The sequence below is a fragment of the Sinohyriopsis cumingii genome, chromosome 1 (genome assembly GCF_028554795.1).
Source record: "Sinohyriopsis cumingii isolate HCF-2022 chromosome 1, ASM2855479v2, whole genome shotgun sequence".
In the NCBI taxonomy this organism is placed as follows: domain Eukaryota; kingdom Metazoa; phylum Mollusca; class Bivalvia; order Unionida; family Unionidae; genus Sinohyriopsis; species Sinohyriopsis cumingii.
The window spans coordinates 29053623-29062950 of NC_142961.1; the positions used below are offsets into that span (position 1 = coordinate 29053623).

Consider the following 9328-nt stretch of genomic DNA (forward strand, 5'->3'; position numbering starts at 1 on the left):
CTGTGGGTTATTATTTGGTATGTGACATGTGTAGTTAGTGTGAGGGCATATTTTCCTTTTTTTGTGTCTATGAATTTGAACTTGAAGGACGAAAACAAACAACGTGTATTTACGATTAATTATATTCTTATTTTGAAATTTGCAACCTGACCTTTACATGACCTGAATAATTAACACTGATGATTATGTTTTGCCTGACCGTCATCGGGAACAGGGTTCGTTTTGCTTTCTTGCAAGAAATTGGCTGAGAGATCGCAACGATTGGATCGATTTCCCGTCGACTACAGTCTCCGTTGGAGATCTTAGGGTAAAAAACTATAATCACGAGAAGTTAGCCACGCTATAGTGATTGAGTGCGAATTGTCCCCTCAGATATATTTTGGTCATCAGAAGTTCGCATCGATTTAAATTTGAATGAGTTTCACCTCAAATTCTTTGTACTAATATGGTATTACGGTGCAACTGACCAACTAGAGTAAGTAGCTGCGGTCCATTAGTAGACAAAAATCCCAATGACGATTTTTCAGACACACCGGTATCGGCTTTTTACGCCACATAAACCGCCAGTGTTACCTTTACACCAACGGTAAGACTTGAATGTCTCCCATAAAACATATAACATAAGCCACTAGGCCAATATATCTGGCGTCGATGCCTGTTTAAAAGTTTTCCTTAAAAATTTACACCAGAAGTAGTGGTTCTGAGACGGTGTTTTACATTTTTGGGGGTATTTCCCAGTGTTTGTCGTTTTTAGAGGCTATACATGTATGTCTTGTGACATTTTACTGCCTCTGAAACACTACGAAATCGATGTCACAAAAGGGTGCTTTAAAACATATTTTTTGTGCTTGTGGACTATTTAACGGTGCTTGTCGTTTTTAGAAGATATACAATTATAATACTATTTTATACATGTTGTATTGTTTTTAAAACTTAACATTCCTAATACTTTCAGTCTCTGAAATGAATATGGTTGGGGGACGTGTTTTAGAACATGTTCTTGGCGGTAGTTCTGCGTTTTACAGCTTGGTTCAATAATGTGTTTTTTTATGTGCACATCAGGGTATTTTGTATTTTAGAGGCTTGTGGTGAATATGCGTTTGAATGTGCGCTTGAGGACAATTATGCGTTTTAGAGGTTCATGTATGAGCATGTTTTTATGCGTTCTTGATGGTATTTTCGTGTTACAGAGGTTCGTGGCGAATACGCCCTTAGGACATGCGATTACAGTAAGGATATTAAACTGGACAAATTATAGCTCTGGTTTTGGTCTTAATTACAATTTGGATATTAAATAGGACAACTTAGTGTGCTGATGCTCTTAATTGCAGTTTGGATATTAAACAAAACAAATTAAGGTTTTGGTGTTGCTTTTAATTACAGTTTGGATATTAAACTATATGAACATCTCAGGGATTTAGCTATATGCACATCACCGAGGGATTTAGCTATATGCACATCAATTGATTTAGCTATACGCACATCTCAGGGGTATTTATCTATATGCACATCTCTGAGGGATTTAGCTATATGCACATCTCTGAGGAATTTAGTTATATGCACATCTCTGAGGGATTTAGCTATATGCACATCTCTGAGGGATTTAGCAATATGCACATCTCAGGGGGATTTAACTATATGCACATCTCCGAGGGATTTAGCTAATTGCAAATCTCAGGGTAATTTAGCTATATGCACATCTCAGGGTGATTTAGCTAGATGTACATCGCAGGAAGATTTAGCTATATGGACATCTCCGAGGGATTTAGCTATATGCACGTCTCATGGGAATTTAGCTATATGCACGTCTCAGGGGGATTTAGCTATATACACAACTCCGAGGGATTTAGCTAATTGCAAATCTCAGGGTAATTTAGCTATATGCACATCTCAGGGTGATTTAGCTAGATGTACATCTCAGGAAGATTTAGCTATATGGACTTCTCCGAGGGATTTAGCTATATGCACGTCTCAGGGGGATTTAGCTATATACACAACTCCGAGGGATTTAGCTAATTGCAAATCTCAGGGTAATTTAGCTATATGCACATCTCAGGGTGATTTAGCTAGATGTACATCTCAGGAAGATTTAGCTATATGCATGTCTCAGGGGGATTTAGCTATATACAAATCGCCAAGGGATTTAGCTATATGCAAATTTCAGGGGGATTTAGCTATATGCAAATCTCTGAGGAATTTAGCTATATGCACATCTCAGGGGGATTTAGCTATATGCACATCTCAGGGGGATTTAGCTATATGCAAAGGTCAGCCATATCATCAGATAAAGCAGTAGTCTTTTTTATGACCCTCTATGCCGGTTCGATGGTGGCAACGATGACACAATAGACCACAAAGATTTGGTACATATTTTATTATTTTTTGGTTTGGTTTGATGAGGGACGTGGATGATGCTTTGAAGTAAGGACGTGCTGTGAGATTAAACCATCGTAAGACTTCATCGAGACTTACTTGTAACAATTGGGCACGCACTTGTGTTTATTTTTATTTTTTGCGAATGATGCCACACAGGGCGCTAGAAGATGAGACTGAAAGGAAGTCATATCGACGACTGTGAAACAAAAGAGAAGTATCGGATGCTTTTTTAATGGCTTTTCTTTTCACGCCGATGATATCTTCTAAATGACAGGTCCTCCGTCTTGACACCAGTCCTGAAACAGATAGGTTCGAAATCTCAAATTATTGTGTGTGGTGGGTTTTAAATCGGCAAGTAAATAGGAAATGAAATGTTTTAGTGGCATCGTCGTGCGCATCATTCATATAAAGAGTTAGAACTGTTTGGCTAATACTTTTACCTGAGATTTATCTTTGGAACTTTGAAACAAGAAAAGGTAAGTGGCACTGAGGTAGATGGTATAATGAGCTTTACATCGTTGAAATGTAGATGGTACTGGCATTACAATGATGTTTTTTGCGTGTAAACCAAAGTTTAATTTCTTGTTCGTCTACTCGTAACATCATCGAATGTGAATCGTCTCATATATGATCGCGTCGTCTTCGCGAGGAATGTCTTTGACAAAGACAATTGAATCTCCTTGGCTTTCTTGAAGTAGGTTTAAGCTGTTTGCCACTCTTGGTAACACCACACGATTTGTTGGGGTGGACGAGCCATTAAATTTGTTTTGTGGTCGAGCACACGTTTGACAAATTCGCGTTCGCTTAAATCACTCAGTCTAAAAATTAAAATGTTAAAAGGGATGGCAAATATACACTGCGTCCCATATTTGACGTCAATGGCTTTGAAGCAGAGGTAGAGCATATATAAGAGGAAGAAGTAGCCATAGCTAAGGTGTTCAGAATTCTGAGAATAACATTGGTAAAACAATAGATTTTATACTTTTGATACACGTTTATTGGGTGTTGAAAGTCAAAACTTTACATTAAAAACAAAAACACCTACGAACCAAATGGCTAAATGCATTGGTAAGATGCAAATAAAATTCACCAAAGTCAAAACAACAAGTCAATGTACATTGTCGATCAAAATGTGTCCCAGGATTTCTAAGTAACTTTCAAATGTTTTTCAGTCTCTACACCTTTCAGAAAGGTCTTTAATTAGCGTTGATGTGAACGACGGAACTGTCCTGAACTCGGTTTCTTTCTGTGTGGGATTCTTCTGCTACTGTTTCTAACACACTTAAGGTTTTAAGTCCACTTTCTTTCTCGAATCATTAGCAGAAATCTTTGGCATATTCAGCCACTTCTTGCTTTCAAGCATCGAAGCAAAGACCTCTACAGTCACGTAATCTTTCCAGTGTTCGTGTAACAAACAAGCTACACACAATTCTTCATTAGCATGAAAAGTCTATAAAGTGTCTTCACTCAGAGGTAGAGAAGTATCGATCTCAAAGCGCAACGCTTTGAACTCTCTCGTGCACATTTAAGGGTGCATCGGCCATAATGTCTTTGCAAAAGGGCGACTGACGATTTAATGGCTTTGTAACCTTACAATATTGTGCGTCTCTAAGGTGGTCACGAGATAGGATTCATCCTCTCTAGACTGCAGATCTTCTTTCATGACGTCTAAGTTTACCATTTTATTTGTTGACCTTGTGTCGTGCGATGTGGTTCGTAACACGTAGGATTGACAAAGGTTTGCGTGCAAGAATACCAATGAATTCGTCCTTTTCCGTCAGAAATGCAAGGTTAGACGCCAATTAATCTGGCATCTCTCTCTGCAATGAATGTGTTGCTCTTGACGTCAACAGGATTGGCCACATTTCTCACAATAATAATTATAACCTAGTAATCCGATGACACTCGTAATGAGATCGAAATATTCTTCATGGTGATAAAGTTGAACGTATTTACCGTCTGGGAAATCGGATCATCGAAACAACAGTGATCCACGAACCACTTGAGGATATACTTTTAACGTGTAGCTTGGAGCCAAGACGTCTTGAAGTTCGTTCATTTTAGGAATGCCCCACACTGTTTTTTTCCCCCATTTGTCAGCCTGCTGTAACAGAAGTTTTGCTTCTTTTCGTTGTTTGGTTGTGTCTGATTGTCGAATGGTCCCCAAGCTATTTCCATTCCGTGGTCTCGTTGTTATCAGTATACTTTTAACCACGACGATGACAAGGGCTAAACACATGTTGTATTGGAAGTTGTTAATTTGGACGATGTTGCGTTTGGTGCCACGAAGTTAGTCCACCAATAAAACATTGTGTGGTCCTCTATCTTTCGAAGGGAAACGTGGGTCATGTAAAATGTGGCTTTTCCAACGGTGATTTGAAACTCGTCGTTGGATTGTGGAAGTGTTGATTTTTGTCGATGACTTTGGAAGATGTCAATTCTGCCAGCGGTGCTAAACTAGATCCTGACGAACGATTTCAAACTGTCGTGATGAATGGAAAGTCTCAAATGACTGTTCTCTCTGGCCTGACATTCTCGTTTCAGTGTCTCTAAAAAGGAATTCACAAATCGGTGATGAAACCTTCTACCTCTAAATCTGCAAATTCATTCTTTAGCGTGTTTCGTGTTCTAGTGTCTTCATGTTTATACGATTCCGTCACTCTCAGCATATAATGTTTAATGCTTGATTTTTGATTGATCAGTAACTCTTTCTTGAACGATGATCGCAAGTGCTAAATTCGGATTGGTCAATAATAATAAAACAAAATGAGGTCAGCGTTCACGACCTTTGTTACTCTCCAGTCTTTGTCAAAGGAGCAAAGTCCGAAATCTTGTACTACTGTCTCGATACGCTATAGCTCAACCAAACTTAAAATCAGACGTGGCTATGGTAAAAATGCTAAAGTTGTATCACTAATTACATTATACAAAATAACACTAGCAGAGTGTTATTTTGTGACTTTTATAAACGTACGTGTTTTGGACTTATTTCTTTTGTAATTTAAATGGAAGGTGAATAACCTATATCTACATCTAGCAACTCTATTAATATTCAGTGCTACTGTAATTTATTATTCAGCATTCATCCAAATTATATTGATACTTTATTCCTTTTATAGAATTTACACTTTTTATTTGTGGGCAAACTCTTTCACCAAGATAGGTAAATCGTAGAAGCAAGGCACCAGACATGTTTGGTGCACTCTTGCACCCATGCCTGAAGCTGTGAGCCAGAACCACAGGATGTGGTGTATTTGCACCCAACCTGCACCCAAACCATAAGAATATTGAGCACCAAAGACTATGGTGCACCAGCAATACTAAACTTTGAACCCAGACTTGGTTCTTTTATTTTCTTTAGCCCTGCTTTTATTGAATGAATACAGAATAAAGGAAAACATATTGAACACCAATAGCTTGCATGACTCAATACTAACCATGTTAACCCTGCTAATAAGAAATAACAAGATACACATGAGTATTCTAGTCTTTATTGCTAATTAGTTGCTTGACACACTGTATTCTCATTCACTAACATGCTTCAGTTCTGTACATCTATATTTAAAAGTTCTTTCAGTTAAAAAACGCATATGTAATTCCTTGCTGTCTGCTGTTAGTTATACCTTTAGTTAACGAGCTTTATAAACAAACTTGTTTTTCTACTAACTGATTCAACTTAACGCTAACAACGCTTTGGGTCGTAATGTATTGCATTGCATAATGTTATCTATACATTAGTCTTGCTATCGTTTCATAATGTTATCTATATATTAGTCACGCTATCATATCATAATGTTATCTAACATTAGTCACGCTACCATTTCACAAACATTTCATGTAAGTCACTTGATTTCTTTGGTTCATCTTTTCTGTCATTCAATACTGTTACCTTTATTTGACCCTCTGTTCATTAATTGCACCCTTAGAATAAGATCTTCCCTTAGAATACGATAGTATATCCTCATGTGAACCAAAAGCTGATGACAAAACGGACCCTTACTGAATCCGTCGCCCGTTCACGAGTGGCGACGTGACACCTGATACTGTGAACGCTTTGGTAGTGGTCACTGCTGATGGCATCTCGGCAGCAGTGAAGGTAGATGTAGTGATGGCTGGGTTGGAATGCTTTGAACGTGAAGATTTCTTTCTTTGGGTCGAGTTAAACAAGTTCAATACATCTGTCTAAATACCATAACTCTCTCAAAATGTCTTATAACACACATAACGTTTTGGTTTTCATCGCCATTCTTCCATCATGCTCCTCACACTTTCTCTTATCTTCCTCTTCTCATTTTCTTCTTTCCTCTTCTTGCTTTTGTTGAAACACAAATACTTTTTGCTTCTTTCTGCTGTTGTAATTATTTTTAAAACTCTTCCTTTTCTCTTTGTCTAAAATTCTTGACCCATGGTGACAATAGAGAAAGCCTTGAAGGTACTGGTGCAGGAAACATTCTTGCGGAGACGAAATATTTCAATCCGTTTCGATCCTACCTTAGGCTGTAAATACCAGGGACTCGTTTTCATAGTATCACCCGTTCTCAACCACGAGCAGTATGCAGAGAATGTTCGCCATTTGAGAGTCCAAAGTATCTACCATGTTAGCAATTGTGGAAAATCAACACTCATATCGGGGATGCTGTTCATCCCGTACTATCTAGTGTATATGAAATCATTATGGGTTGTCACCAGGACGACGGACACTGCAATTTGGAAGAGAAGGATTTATGTGAAGAGGCAAGGCTGTACGAAGAGCCTGCTGTACGGCTCGGCTGGGAGACGAAGTTTGAGGAAGAGAGTGAGATCAGCGAGATACGACATGTGTTAACTGAATTTGGTTAATAAACCCCTTTCAGGACCAATCACATGCCTTGGAAGGATACTATTTCACTATTGCCAAAATGCGCGTGTGTATGTTTAATATGTGTTGTTTGTCTGTGTTTGTTTGTATGAGTTTATGTTTTTAACTCAAACTTAAAACCCTTTACCATGAACGCATAAACTCTTCTGTCCCTATAAACCTTTATGAGGCCCAGGTAACATATTTGAAGCAATGGTGCTCCCCGCAAGTTAACCCTGTGGAGACATTTAACATAGGATCTTCCATTGTCCCTCAAGTGACAGTGAAGTATACTGCAACACTGTTACTAAGCCCCCCACCCACCCACCCACCCACCCACCCAATTCATCTTCGCTAACCAAGTTTACAATGTAATAACCATATATACACCTTGGGGTATCAAGCAGATATTTCTGTGCTTTGTTCGAGCGACATCTATTAGATTTCATGAATTGCCTCCCTTAGTATGTAATGCCAAGTAACCAAAAAGAGTGCAACAGCGGTTCATTGTACATCAGCCGGAAATAGTGGAGGAAATTGACTTAAAAAGGATACGTTGTAAGTTTAACATCGAAAGTATCATTACATACAAGAGGCATTGAGCCATTATAAGTGTGAGTGAAAGTTACTTGTACTATCACGTACCGGCAGTGGAAAATTGTTTATTTATCAGTCCATTCAAATAGTGTGCTCCCCTTGTCTCGATCATGTAGGAACAGTGTTCAAATTTCAAAGAACTAAATTTCGATTGGATGCTGCTGCTAGCCGCCGCATCCAATGAAATTCACAGACCCGAAGCACATAAATATCTGCTCGAATCGACAAGGTGTAGAAAGGATCATGACATCAGAACCTTGGCTTGCGAAGATGCCCCAACTGAGGTCGACCACTTGTAACACTGTTAGCCATTTTGAGGTCTTAGAGCCACCCCCCCCCCCCCGCATGCTGTCCTAAGGCGTAATTAAACATAGGATTTCTCGTATTGCCCCCAAGAGGCGTATCTGCCCCCATTTCGCTCATATTACTACTTGTTTGTTATGCAGAGATACAGATAACATGCAGATGGAATTTGAAACAAAGAAACATTTCGATGACATGAAAATGATTAGCTCGTATTACGAAACAAGCCAGTAGCCTGATGACCATCAACGTTTCAGTAATACAAACAAAAAGTAATTGGGAAATTCAAATGGACTTCTGGGCTTGTACCAAAAATGTATTCTCTCATTCTTAATCACAAAAACAAATTCATAAGGCTAAATGAATATTAAGTCCAATTGGTAAAAAAAATTAAACCTCGCTTGTATAAAAGAGTAATCGTTTAAAGAAGCTGAGATGAAACATGAAGGTCACAACAGCCGCATGGGATCGCACCATATAACCAAAACAGGCATCTCGCAGCTGGGCACAAAAATAAATCAAGGAGAATGGATACAGTATTTATACCTACGGACATTGAAAAATACGATGCTAACCATTGCTACTTTCTGATAAAACATTTATGGTAAAGCAAATTCACCGCGAGTGACAAAAATGCGAAATAGCCATAAAGCGTACATCCAAAAAACTTATATCATCCACGCATACATACCAACAAGAGTAAGTCCTGAAAGCATATTCTTGAACACAAAAATACAATGAAGCGCACATTTGAAAAGTAGTTTCAATTCGAGCCTCTGAAACGCTAAAGCATCATCAAATGTACATCATAAAAGCTTATTCCATTATGCTCTAAAACACACTAATACCATCATTAGCATGTCCTAAAAACATTCTAAAGCCAGAGGCTCTTAAATTATGAATGTTTTAAAGACAGTGAAACGTCAAAAAGATCGTTTTATAGCCTCTGTAAATGATAATTACCAAGAAATAGCCCAAAACTCTGTGCTAGAACTACCTTCTTTGAAATGACATTCATAGTGTTTCAGAGACCATACAAAGTCAAAAATAAAATTTTATAGCCTCTATAAATGACAAACAATGTAGAATAGCCAGAAAAAAATCTGTCATAGAATCGCCATTTGCATCTACTTTTAAACCATCAAGCGAATCAACCTGTCATCCAAGCCCGTTTAAGGTTCTTGATGAATGATCCTATTTAAGAATCCAAACATC

The 9328-nt window shown here is 38.3% G+C and overlaps 1 long non-coding RNA gene across 1 annotated transcript; it reads right to left on the minus strand.

Moving 5' to 3' along the window:
• Positions 1-2355: 2355 nt before the first annotated feature.
• LOC149806604 (uncharacterized) lies at positions 2356-8994 on the minus strand. Its single transcript, XR_016424731.1, has 2 exons — positions 8805-8994; positions 2356-2672 (listed from the first exon to the last, which is right to left on the minus strand). It is a non-coding gene; the product is annotated as an uncharacterized LOC149806604 (long non-coding RNA).
• Positions 8995-9328: the final 334 nt, after the last annotated feature.